The sequence below is a fragment of the Macaca mulatta genome, chromosome 16 (genome assembly GCF_049350105.2).
Source record: "Macaca mulatta isolate MMU2019108-1 chromosome 16, T2T-MMU8v2.0, whole genome shotgun sequence".
NCBI lineage: Eukaryota > Metazoa > Chordata > Mammalia > Primates > Cercopithecidae > Macaca > Macaca mulatta.
Genome location: NC_133421.1, coordinates 10,930,649 through 10,944,635, shown reverse-complemented (window position 1 = coordinate 10,944,635; position 13,987 = coordinate 10,930,649). Strand labels below are relative to the sequence as shown.

Below are 13,987 nucleotides of genomic sequence, written 5' to 3'. Positions count from 1 at the left end.
GTTACAGGGGGATTGAGTAGGTCTACCCCAACAGCATTTTCCGCCCCGTTATTTTTCAAGTGCAATTTTTTAGGAGGTGAGATTTTTCAGGAGCATATATATCACATTAGAGCAGACATACCGACATGGATTTTTGTCCTGCTCCTTCAGCAGACAGGTCTCAGGATGTCCAGGCGACCGCCTGCCACACTGGGGAGGCGTATTCCTGGCATCACACAGCAGACTCGGGTTCAGACTGTTGTGCATAGTGATCAGGTGTGGCTGGATCAAGACTGCTACCCCTGTGACATGGTGTGATAGATCTCATGGGCCGCCTGGGAACACGGGTCTGCCACATATACAACGTTATTTCTATGGGAACATGTATTTAGGCATTCTTGAGTTCTAAACAACTAAGCCACGAATACACTTTTGGAATTCATTCTCTTTGCAAATTGGCGAATACCCAGAAGCCTCCACATAGCAACTCTCTTACTTCCACCTGAGGAAATAGGAAATGTGAACTTTGGGAAGCTGAAAGGAGTTATAAAAATCACAGAAATTCAGAGGTAATTAGTGGTGAAATGAGAATTTCAGATTATCTTATTTTTTTGTTTATTTTTATTTTTTTTACGACAGAGTCTTGCTCTGTCGCCCAGGCTGGAGTGCAGTGGTGCGATCTTGGCTCACTTCCACCTCTGCCTCCCAGGTTCATGCCATTCTCCTGCCGCAGCCTCCCGAGTAGCTGGGACTACAGGCACCCACCACCATGCCTGGCTAATTTTTTGTATTTTTTTTAGTAGAGACAGGGTTTCACCATGTTAGCCAGGATGGTCTCCATCTCCTGACTTCGTGATCCAACCGCCTTGACCTCCCAAAGTGCTGGGATTACAGGCGTGAGCCACTGCGCCCAGCCTATCTCTTAACCAGTAAGAGATACACTGGTAATACTAGATGTGTCTCTTACTAGATATAACTTATATTGAATTATTTTGTTTGCTCAGTGTAAAACCTCTGAAAATCTTCAGAGGATAAAATTTACCACCGCCATTTTTTATTTTACTTTATTTTTTGAGACGGTCTCGCGCTGTCACCCAGACTGGAGTGCAGTGGCACAATCGTAAGGTCACTGCAGCCTCTATCTCCCAGGCTCAAGTGATCCTCCCACCTTAGCCTCCTGAGTAGCTAAGACCACAGGCATGTGCCACCATGCCTGGCTAATTTTTTAAATTTTTACTAGAGACAAGGTCTCACTATGTTGCCCAGGCAGGTCTTTAGTTTTTATTTTTATTTATTTATTGTTTTCGAGATGGAGTTTTCCTCTGTGAACCAGGCAGTACAGTGGCACGATCTTGGCTCACTGCAACCTCTGCCTCCTGGGTTCAAGCAATTCTCCTGCCTCAGTCTCCCAGGTAGCTGGGACTGCAGATGCCCACCACCTTGCCCAGCTAATTTTTGTATTTTTAGTAGAGACAGGGTTTCGCCATATTGGTCAGGTGGGTCTCAAACTGCTGACCTCAGGTGATCCTCCCACCTTGGCTTCCCGAAGTATTGGGTTTACAGGCGTGAGCCATTATGCCTGGCGTTGGGCAGGTCTTGAGCTCTTAAGCAATCCTCCTGCCTTGGCTTCCCAAAGTGCTAAGATTACAGGTGCCAGCCACCACGCTCGATCCCCAGTTCTTTATTAGCATAGAAGAAATCCTTCAAAACGTTGAATTCAGCATTTTGGGGCTACGTAGGCCTTGTATCAGAGTAAAAGACAGATCATCTAGGCTCTAATTAACAGGGTGCTTTTTAGTGGTTGGCTGATCGTACTTAAGAGGAGAGAGACAGTTACAGGATGAAGGATGAGATTTGGAGCCATGTTTCAGCTGTGTGCGTGCGTGTGTGTGTATGCGTGTACGTGTGCTTGCATACATGCATGCAAGAGAGATTGAGATTGGCTCATCTGTAGACGTCTAAGCCTTTAGATGTGTATACTGAGCTTTTTTCTGGCCTGGGCTGAAGTCCCTAGCTCCAATATGTGCTAGGGATCTGAGCTTGGAGGGACATCAGTGGACTATTTCAGATTGTCGTCCATGCTTAGCAGAACTTGCGAAGCTGTACAGTTTGTCACTTAACTAGAAGAACTAAATGCTGTACCGCAATTCTTTTGCAACTGTTACTGAAGATAACATCTTAATGCACGGAGATTTTGATCATGATCGATTGTAATGAACATTTTTTACTTGGTTGGCTGTTCACCGTGAAAACCTTTTGGCTGGTAACGTTTAAAGTCCACGTCATGCTCAGTAGCTGAATGGTTGGTAGCAATTATCATTAAGTGAAATTATTAAGTGGAGTGCCCCCACCTTGCTTCAGGTGCACCTCTTAATGACAGAAGAATCATGTCATTTACCATTCAGACATTAACAGTATACATAATTTTTTCAGATATTAACAGTATATATAATTTATAAATACAAATAAATCATCATGTATTATATGATTAAAATGAATGAACCCAGACAGGAGCCTGTGTGATAAGTTATTGAGGTTTTTGTAAATCTAAAGTATTGAGATTTTTGTGACGTTACTGAGATTTTGTTGAATGATGACCTACCTAGAAGACATTATTTCTCTGTACCGTGTTGGATGATATAACGTAGTGTTGCAGACAAAAAGCCAGCTGATTAGAAAGAACATATTGACAAGAGGCCAGATTTGCTCATTATTTAATACAGAAGATTTGAAAAAATATACTTTCTCTTAGAAACTGTGGCCTGCATCCCACCCTATAAAAATCCTGGTCATTCATCAGTATCAGCCACAGGTACTGCCTCATTCATGAATCTTTTCCTGTGTTTCCCCAATTGGAGATGATCTCTTCATCCTCTACACTGTGGCACTTTTAATATCTCTTTTTTTTTTTTTTTTTTTTTTTGAGACGGAGTCTCACGCTGTCACCCAGGCTGGAGTGCAGTGGCCGGATCTCAGCTCACTGCAAGCTCCGCCTCCCGGGTTCACGCCATTCTCCTGCCTCCGCCTCCCGAGTAGCTGGGACTACAGGCGTCCGCCACCTCGGCCGGCTAGTTTTTTGTATTTTTTTTTTAGTAGAGACGGGGTTTCACCGTGTTAACCAGGATGGTCTCGATCTCCTGACCTCGTGATCCGCCCGTCTCGGCCTCCCAAAGTGCTGGGATTACAGGCTTGAGCCACCGCGCCCGGCCCCACTTTTAATATCTGTTGTGTTGTGTGGTGTACTTTGCTTTGGATGATTTATAGTTATTAGAAGTTCGTTTTTTCTCTACTAAATTTCAAACTCCTTAGGGGAAGGGGACTGTCAGATCCTTGCATCCTCGGAAGATACACCAAGGATGTATGTACCTAGGCATGCTCTGTACCTAGGCAGCACCGAGAAAGATGATATTCTCGGTTTTGGATTGATTCCTCAGTTAAATCTGTGTGTAACTTTTTGAAGAAAATGCACTACAAGTATCTACCATGCCCCAGTGACCTGTCCAGAATGCTTCTATGAGAAAGCTGATTCTGTAACTAGAGGTTGATCAAGAATGGGCCAGGCATGACCTCGAGAGAAGAGGAATAAGGATCTGGAAACCAGAGTGTCACAGTGAAAGAAGACGTGATCGAGGGAGAATGGAGATCCTAACTGGAGGCAGAGACAGGAAGAGGCCAGACGCTGCACTTCAGGCAGGTGTAACACAAGGCCCCAGGCAGAGAGAGGGCCTGGAGGCAGGGTGAGTGGGTGTCTGTAGTGCGTTGATCATCTGCCTGTTGATAGGGAGCTTCAGCAGCACGTTTTGGGGACTGAGGGAGAGGGTTGAAGGATAAACTGGTTGAGAAAGTAGGCAGGGCTCCAATCTTGCCAGGGACCCAAAACAGAGCAGAAGCTTAGGCCCTAGGGAACGAGGAATGCTGTCTGTTCCCAGCACTGGGCGGATGCAAAAATGCCTTGCTGCCTGGCCGCCCTGCTGTTATTCTGTTGTCAAGGCTCAGGACTGACGGCCAACCCAGCTTCATACCTTAGGGGGTCGCCCAGCCAGGGAGCCCAAGGTGTTGCTAGAGTTGAGGGGTGGGAAAAATATGGTCTTGGAGCAATTCTTTCACAGCCTGTGGTAGGTGGCAGTTTTATGAGGTCAACACATCTGGAAAATGTTTAGAGGCCATCAGGATGCGTAGATAAACCCTACAAACCAACCTGTCATGGCTGACTTGTGTGCTGAAGACTAAGTCCTCGCCATAGTGAGCTCTGTGGCAGTAGAAGATTTGCAGCGTCCTGTGGCTGACAGATGTTGGTATGCTTCTCCGTAATAATCAGCAGAAAACTAGGATCGAAACTCAGCCCGTGACTGACACGGACGGTGTGTTAAAAGATGGTCTGGTGCAGCGTCTAGCTTTCTGGCAGAAAAAATTCTAACCTATGGCACAGTGTTTTTCTTTTATCTTTGGAGGATCACTGACCTGCTAAGGGTAAAAAAATAAAATAATTGAAAGCTCGTAAAAAGACATAACTCATGTCCGGTTTTAACATAGCATTTTGCTTTGAATTTTCTTCCTTAAAAACATAACGTTTGGCTGGGCGCGGTGGCTCTCACCTGTAATCCTAGCACTTTGGGAGGCTGAGGTGGGCGGATCACAAGGTCAGGAGTTTGAGACCAGCCTGACCGACATGGTGAAACGCCATCTCTACTAAAAATACAAAAATTAGCCGGGCATGGTGGCGCATGACTGTAATCCCAACTACTCAGGAGGCTGAGGCAGGAGGATTGCTTGAACCCGGGAGGCGGAGGTTGCAGTGAGCCGAGATCGTGCCACTGCATTCCAGCCTGGGCGACAGAGAGAGACTCCATCTCAAACAACAACAACAACAACAACAAATAACATTTTCTTCATTATTACTTCTAAAAACAGACTTATAAAGAAGAAAACAGACCACAGTTTCCTCATTTAGCTAACACTTATTGACAGTGCTAATAAAGAAATGCATATTTAAGGTTAGGAATTACACGGATAGTACAGAAAGGTACAAAATGAAAAGTGAACGTTTCTTGTGATTCTGGGGAAAGTTTTACCCAGATATGTACGTATGCACTTATTTATGGGTTATTTTTTAAGGGGAAAGGAATATATACAACAGGCATTGTATGCTTTTGCTTTTTTAGCCTAATTAATCCCAGGGGTGTTTCTTTATCACCACGTACAGATTTACTTGATTCTTCTGAGGAGCTGCGTGGTATCACATAGTATGTATTTGCTGTAATTTAACCAGTCCTCTAATGACAGACATTTTATTTCCGGTATTTTTCTTCTCTAAACAGTGCTTCAGTGACCATTAACACAAGCTGATTTGGAAAATCGCCACTTCTGAAGGTAGATGGTGTAAACTAGGGGTCAGCGAACTTTGTCACCAAAGGGCCAGATAGTAAGCTTTGCGGGCCAGGCCGTGTGATCTGTGTTGCAGCTATTCCCCATTGCAGTTATAGTGCAAAAGCAGCCATGGCTGCAGAAACAGAATGTGGCCTATCCGTACAATGTCATATTATTCAGACATAAATAGGAATGAATACTGACACATGGAACAACACGGATGAACCTTGAAAACATCCTGCCAAACATCCTGTGAAAGAAGCTGGACACAAAAGGCCACGTATCGTATGATTCCATTTATATGAAATATCTCTACCAGGCGAATCCATGGAGCCATAACTCAGATGGGTGATGCCAGGAGCTAGGGAGAGGGGGTGTTCTCACATTGCTGTAAAGAACTACCTGAGACGGCCTTGGCCGGGCGCGGTGGCTCACGCCTGTAATCCCAGCACTTTGGGAGGCCGAGGTGAGCAGATCACCTGAGGTCAGGAGTTCAAGACCAGCCTGGCCAACACAGTGAAACCCTGACTCTACTAAAAAAAATACAAAAATTAGTCAGGTGTGGTGGTGCATGCCTATAATCCCAGTTACTCGGGAGGCTGGGGCAGGAGAATTAGTTGAACCCAAGAGGCGGAGGTTGCGGTAAGCCGAGATCGCGCCTTTGCACTCCAGCCTGGGCAACAAGAGTGAAACTCTGTCTCAAAAAAAAAAAAAAAAAAAAAAAACACAGAACTACCTGAGTGTGGGTAAATTATAAAGAAAAGGGTTTTGATTGGCTCATGGTTCCACAGGCTTCACAGGAAGCATGGCTCGGGGAGGCCTCAGGGAACTTACAATGATGGCAGAAGACAAGGAGAAAGCTGGCACGTCCTACATGGCTGGAGTAGGAGGAAGGGAGAACAAAGGGGGAGGTGCTCCGCTTTCAAACAGCCAGATCTTTGGGAACTCAATCGGAACAGCATGGGGGAAGTTCACCCCCACGACTCAGTCACCTCCCAACAGGCCCCTCCTTCAACATGTGGGGATTACAATTTGACATGAGGTTTGGGTGAGGACACAGAGCCAAACCGTGTCAGGCAGCCATGGGGGAGCAGCTGTTTAATGGGTATGGGTTTCCTTTCCTAGTGAGGAAAGAAGAGTTTGAAAATAGATAGGGGTGGTGGTGGTTCAGTGTTGCGTATGTACTAAATGCCACTGATTTGTTCAGTTTAAAAATGGCCAATTACATGTTATACGAATTTCACCTCAATAAAAGAACACCTAGTTCACAGCCAGGAGCAGGGGAAAGGATAAAGCAGCCAGGGAAACCGAGGAAAGGCATAAGCATGGCTGTGTTCTGATACATTGTATTATAAGCCTTATTTACAGCAAGAGAAGGCATGCCAGCTCTGGCCTGGATGATCTGCCAAAAAAATTTTTTTTTTTTTTTTTTAGATGGGGTTTTGCTCTTGTTGCCCAGGCTGGAGTGCAGTGGCGCGATCTCAGCTCACCGCAACCTCCGCCTCCCGGGTTCAAGCGATTCTCCTGCCTCAGCCTCCTGAGTAGCTGGGATTACAGGCACGCGCCATCACGCCCGACTAATTTTGTATTTTTAGTAGAGACGAGGTTTTTCCATGTTGGTCAGGCTGGTCTCGAATACCCAACCTCAGGTGATCTGCCCGCCTCAGCCTCCCAAAGTGCTGGGATTACAGGTGTGAGCCACCGTGCCCAGCCAAAAAAATGCGAAGGTTAGGTTAGGGACAGGTATAGGATTGAGATGCAAGGACTCGAGTCGGGGAAATGAATTAGGAGGCTATTGCAATAGTCCAGTTGTGTTTCTTCATTTTGGGCGAGGTCACAGAGCCCTCTGAGAAACTGGTAGAACATTGGGACTCGTCTCCATTTCCACCCGCTAATGTACTTACACACATGCACGTCAATGTTGCCTATGAAAATGACCGTCCACAACTCTAAGTTGAGAGACTCTGTTCTGGTTGGGTAAAACGAGAGTGCAAACTCTCATCAATAGACTGAAGACTGAAAATTAGCCTTTGGAATTTTCAAGTAGGTCACTGATTACCTCGGCAGGAACACTGTCCCCGGAATAATCGCGCCTCAAGCTCAGTTGTAGTGGGTTGTGAGTGTAGGAGGATTCAAGTTGTGGGGGCAGAATTGTAGACTTAAGCTCTCAAGAAAGTTGGTGTTGAAAGGAAGAAGGAAGCTTAGTAAGCATGAGCGTGAGGGCTGGTTTAATAGAAGGGAGAGGCTGGAGCATGTCTATGGACTAAGAAACGGGCCAGAACCGAGAAGGTGAAGATGCAGGAGAGTGCTGTGGGTGGGCCACGGTGGCAGCAGATAAGTGAGGGTCCTCCCTGGAGGCGGAGAGGGGACATTTAGAATGGAACTGATAGGCGCCTATAGGTATGGTTACCAGTGGAAGGAAGAGAACTAACTTGGCAGAGTCTTGCCCTTGAGGAAATAATTGATGAGAACACCTGCTGAGAAAAAGGGAGGTGGCTGTGGGGTCACAGGCTTCAGAGAACTGCAGAGGTTCAGGGCAGCTGCTGTGGGCAAGGATTTCTGAGTCCCTGGTGGCTGATGTTGAGTATAATTGATGAGTTCCCAGGACTCCTTCAGTCAACGAATATTTCCTGAGTGTGGTCCCTGTGCCGTGGGGTTACCCATCTAAGAATACGCATTGAGCTCATGCTTTTCTAATTTTTCACCAAGAATGTTGTAAGAGAGACTGTGAGAAGTGTGACTAATTCATCTAAACAGCCCAACACTAATATTACAGAACAGGTTTAAGTGGGTTCCGCAGATTGGTTCTTGATAGTTTAATGCCACTGTACAATACCATGGTAGTTTAGTCAAATGGACAATGAGGGTAACCTTTACACCATTACTGCAAAGTTAGCCTATGTCAAAAGAAAAGATTTCTACACAGATAATTTCCTATTTCCTCTGAAGTTTCCGTGAATCTTACAGGATTTTGCAGTTAGACTGGATATGTATTTCTGCTCACTCTTCTCACCACCTGTTTTAAGCAAAATTCAGGTCCATAAGAGCAAAATAGAGGTCAATGAGCTCAAAAAATACAGTCTTCTCAGTGGAGATTAAGTTTGGGGCCTCATCCTGAGGCCATGACCGTTTATGGACCCAGTGACCAACTCTGCTAACAGAAAGGTTTTCACCCTGCAATGTAAGAAGCTGTTGGAATTCTTAGATAGAGCGTTCTTGATACTTAATATCTACCTCCCATTTGTTGTCCTTTTTGCTGTTGAAATTCAGCTTCCACCCTTCTCCTCTGAATAATCCTAGCCGGTTCCATGTATTTTCTGGGATCTGTAGTCCACTCCCCAAAACACACCTTGTTGAAAAGGTGATTGAATTTAATTGGCCTCTTATAAGGTAAATTCGAAACCATTAATTCTAAAAGCCATTAATGGTGGCTTATGCCTATACAATCCCGGCTTACTTGGGAGGCTGAGGTGGGAGGATCACTTGAGGCCAGGAGTCTGAGATCACCTTGGGTGACCTCAACATAGTGAGACCCTGTGTCTAAGAAAAAATTTTTTTAATAAAATAATGAACTGGGCATGGTGATACATACCTCTACCCAGGACTTTGGGAGGCTGAGGCAGGAGGATCACTTGGGGCCAAGAGTTCTGGACCAGCCTGAACAACATAGTGAGATCCCTATTTCTTTTTTTTTTTTTTTTTTTTTTTGAGACGGAGTCTCGCTCTGTTGCCCAGGCTGGAGTGCAGTGGCTGGATCTCAGCTCACTGCAAGCTCCGCCTCCCGGGTCTATGCCATTCTCCTGCCTCAGCCTCCTGAGTAGCTGGGACTACAGGCGCCCGGAGATGCCTATTTCTATAAAACAATTTAAAAAATGGCACAGGTCTGTAGTCCCAGCTACTAAGGAGGTTGAAGTGGGAGGATTGCTGGAGCCCAGGAGGTTGAGGCTGCAGTGAATGGTGATGGTGCCACTGCACTCCAGCCAGAGGTGACAGAGAGTCCATCTCTTAAAAAAAAAAAAAAAAAGAAAGAAAAATGGGGGGGCAAAAAATGAAAGCATTAATTCTCAAATGTCCCTCCACCCCCCCCTTTTTTTTTTTGAGACAGAGTTACACTGTGTCGCCCAGGCAGGAGTGCAGTGGTGCTATCTCGGCTCATTGCAAGCTCCGCCTCCTGGGTTCAAGCCATTCTCCTGCCTCAGCCTCCTGAGTAGCTGGGACTACAGGCACACGCCACCACGCCCAGCTAATTTTTTGTATTTTTAGTAGAGACAGGGTTTCACCGTGTTGGCCAGGATGGTCTCGATCTCCTGAACTCGTGATCTGCCCTCCTCGGCCTCCCAAAGTGCTGGGATTACAGGCGTGAGCCATTGTGCCTGGCCTATTTTTTTTTTTTTAGAAAAATGGACAGAACGTGGTAAAAGGGCATTTTCCGAGGAGAAAGTAGTCCCTTGCACTTAATTTCTTGAATAAATCCTCTTAGATGGTCTCTGCTGGCACATCGTTAGAACCATCTCCTAAAGGGGATGTATCCTGTACTTACTGTTAGTTCTCAACTTTCACTGCACGTTCGAATCATCTTGAGAGTTTTAAAATCCTAATGTCTGGGCTGCACCCTATACCAATGAGATGTTTTTCCCTCCTGACAGCAAATATGTGGGGATTTTTCCAATACCACTTCTTTGATTCCTTGCCATCATTTGGTTGTGCTACAATCCAGTTCAATTCTGGCTCTAATTAGCATCAGACTCCACAGGTTAAAGGGCTCCATCTCACAAGGCTGCCCTCACTTCAGATACCAGTTGCAAGCACTGGGTCTCCAGTTTACCCGTACTTCTGTCCAACGTGGCTACAGACTGGAGGTTCCCACAACCTTCTGCCAAGTCTGATGATTTGCTGCAACAACTCACAGAACTCAGGAAAATGCTATACTATTTTGTTATCAGGGATACAAGGAACAGCCTGATGAAGAGGCACTTAGGGCAAGGTCCAGAAGGGTCCTGAGCGCAGGAACTCCTGTCCCCGTGGAGTCAGCATGTGACCCCCTTCTGGCACAGGGATGCATTTGCCTACTCAGAAGCTCTCTGAGTCCCATCATTTAGGGGTGTTCGTGGAGGTTCCATTACGTAGGCATTGATTACATCATTGGCCATTTGTGATTGACATCAGTCTCCAGTTTGACTCACCCACCTAAGGAGGTGAGTCAAGAGGTTGGATTTGGGGGCTGAAAGATCCAACTCTCTAATCACATGGTTGGTTCCTTCTGGAGACCAGTCCCCATCTTGAAGTTATCTAGGGCCCCACTGAGGTTCACCTCCTTAGCATAAACTCACATATGTTTATACTGCGGACTTAACAAGGGGTTTGTTATGAATAACAAAAGACACTCCTATTAGTAAGGAAATTGCAAGAGTTTTAGGAGCTTTGTGCCAGGAGCTGGGGACAAAGACAAATAGATTTTTTATTATACCCCACTAACTAAATCAGAATTTCTGGGAGTAGGAAACAGGCAACTGTAATTTTAAAGCTCCTCTAGGTGATTCCAGTGTGCATCTAAATTTGAGAAGCATTGTCCTTGGCAATGGTTTTGTAGGCTTAGCATTAAATGAAAAAAAAAAAAAACCAAAAAACTAAAGCTTTGGCCCTACCTGTGTAATCACCCAACATGTTCTTTTTGCCCACTACACGGACAAAACCAATTCACTGAGACAGCGTTACTGCAATAGAGAAAGAGTTTAATGCAGAGCTAACCAAGCAGAAAGACAGAAATTGATGACTCAAATCAGCTTTCCAGAAAGCTTGGGTTTTCAAGGATAGTTTGGTAGGCAGGGGCCTAGGTAATGGGCGCTGCTGATTGGCTGGAGAGGAACACATGGGGGTGTGGAAAACAGTCCTTGTGCGCTGAGTCAGCCTCTGGGTAGGGGGCCACAGGACCTGCTGAGTCATGAGTCACAGGTCTCGGTGGAGACAGTTGGTTGCCAGAATGCAAAAATCTGAAAAACATCTCAAAAGATCAATCTTGAGTTCTACAATAGTGATGTAATCTATCGGAACAATTGGGATAGTTACAAATCTTGTGACCTCCAAAACAGTGGCTGGTTTTCCTCTAACTATGCCTACATTTTAGTGGAATTCAAGCCCCTCGCATCATCCTAATCTCATGGGATTTCATTAGTTTTTTTCAAAGGTGGTTTCAGTCCCTGAGCAAGGAGGGGGTTTGTTTTAGGGAAATAACTATTATCATCCTGGTTTAAAAATTAAACTGCAGGCCGGGCGTGGCGGCTCGTGCCTGTAATCCTAGCACTTTGGGAGGCCAAGGTGGGCAGCTCATGAGGTCAGGAGTTCAAGACCAGCCTGGCCAAGATGGTGAAATCCTGTCTCTACTAAAAATACAAAAATTAGCTGGGCGTGGTGGCACACGCCTGTAATCCCAGCTACTCGGGAGGCCGAGGCAGAGAATTGCTTGAACCTGGGAGGTGGCGGTTTCAGTGAACTGAGATGGCGCCACTGCACTCCAGCCTGGGTGACAGAGTAAGACTCCATCTTAAAAAAAAAAAAAAATTAAAGTACAAACTAAATTCCTCCCATAGTTAATTTGGCCTGTATCCAGGACTGAGCAAGGACAGCCAGCCTGTGAGGCTAGAAGCAGGATGGAGTCAGCCACGCTACCTTTGTCTCAATGTCATCATCTTTGCAAGGCAGTCTCACCCGAGTCCAATCAAGTCGGGATCTCTGAGAATGAAGCCTAGGTAAGGTATGACTTACAAGAGCCCACATGCTTTTAATGTGCAACCAGGGCTGAGAAGCGGGTGTAATGTAACAGGAAACCACATCAGCACAGCTCCGGAGACACTTGGAGATGGGGAATGAGCGCTCAAGGGAAATGACTGCCTGGAGTGGCCCAAGTGGGGTTCATTATGAAGTTGTAAATAAATCCAGGAGAACTCATTACTGTTACAAGCAAGAGGGGCTAGGACAAAGACTTGAGAAAACTCCAGAAGAGGCCGGGCGCGGTGGCTCAAGCCTGTAATCCCAGCACTTTGGGAGGCCGAGACGGGCGGATCACGAGGTCAGGAGATCGAGACCATCCTGGCTAACCCGGTGAAACCCCGTCTCTACTAAAAAATACAAAAAAATAGCCGGGCGAGGTGGCGGGTGCCTGTAGTCCCAGCTACTCGGGAGGCTGAGGCAGGAGAATGGCGTAAACCCGGGAGGCGGAGCTTGCAGTGAGCCGAGATCCGGCCACTGCACTCCAGTCTCGGCGACAGAGCAAGACTCCGTCTCACAAAAAAAAAAAAAAAAAAAAGAAAACTCCAGAAGAAGAAAGGGTGCCAGCATAGAAGCTGGAAATGGGTTAGTATGTTATCTTGGGATTTGTAGATGAGTTTCAAAGGCTGGGCGAACAGCCTGTTTCAAAAGCCACGAAGAAGCCGGATAAGATGATCCAGAAGAAAAGCCACTGCTTTTGTAACAGTCATGTCCCAGGGTCACTGATGGGTTCACTGGAGTATGTAGAGTAGAAGCCAGGTTCTAGGACCTTATTTGAGGCTACAGATACCAGGAACTTATTAATGAAAGGAAGGTGCAAACTAACACAGGAGAGCACTAGGGAGGGAGTCAACATCAAGTGAAGGATCTTGAGGTTCCATTTTATAATTAGGTTATGACACAAGGAGAGGAACCCAGGCTGATGTGTTTAAAGGCAGAAGGAAAGATGCCTGGAGAAAGGAAAAGAGGTTTGAAGATGCTAGAAAAAGAGGCTGTTGTCCACCAACCTTGTTACAACTGTGTATTGAGGCCTATTGTCCTTCTTCAGGCTGTGGGATGGGGTGGAATGCAGAACTCAGGCCGGGCGTGGTGGCTCATGCCTGTAATCCCAGCCCTTTGGGAGGCTGAGGTGGGTGGATCACCTGAGGTCAGGAGTTCGAGACAGGCCTGGCCAACATGATGAAACCCCATATCTACTAAAAATACAAAGATTAGCTGGGCATGGTGGCGGGCACCTGTAATCCTAGCTACTCGGGAGGCTGAGGCAGGAGAATTGCTTGAACCTGGGAGGCAGAGTTTGCAGTGTGCCAAGATTGCGCCACTGCACTGCAGCCTGGATGACAAGAGAGAAACTCCGACTCAAAAAAAAAAAAATGCAGAACTCAGATATCAGTTTCCAAACAAAGCAAGTATCAAAAGCTGTGTTTTATGACTGGGTAAGAAAGAAGATACAAAATGGACACAAACAGATGGGTGCCTGACTGGTTCTTGTGGTTGACCCTGGGTAGAGCGGTCTCACCCTGTGACAGCTGGGTATCAGCTCTAGTTCTTAGCACCTCAGACAGTTTACTCTGTCAGCTCACCTTCACATAAGTCCCCTAACCCAAAGCATGGTTACGAGACAAATGCCTGTCCTTGAGCTGTTTGTTACCAGTTTGCAATGAGGTAAGTACAACCCTGAGAATAAGAATTCAGACTTTTATAACATTTGGTATTGCCATGACATCCAATTATACTGTTAATGGGCTTGCATTTTGTGGGTTTTAAAAAAATTTAATTTTCCTATTAAATCATTTTTGTTGTATTTTGCAAAAGCTTTTGTCTGTGACAGATTGAAAATGAAAAAAAAAAAAAAAAAGGTCTGCACCACAGAGAG

The 13,987-nt window shown here is 45.8% G+C and overlaps 1 protein-coding gene and 1 long non-coding RNA gene across 12 annotated transcripts in view; both read left to right on the top strand.

Annotated features, from left to right (window-relative positions):
• STX8 (syntaxin 8) overlaps window positions 1-13,987 on the top strand; it is a 380,941-nt gene that overhangs the window by 148,720 nt on the left and 218,234 nt on the right.
• LOC144335323 (uncharacterized) lies at window positions 1,030-13,925 on the top strand. Its single transcript, XR_013406098.1, has 4 exons — window positions 1,030-1,083; window positions 4,769-5,706; window positions 7,024-8,816; window positions 12,532-13,925. It is a non-coding gene; the product is annotated as an uncharacterized LOC144335323 (long non-coding RNA).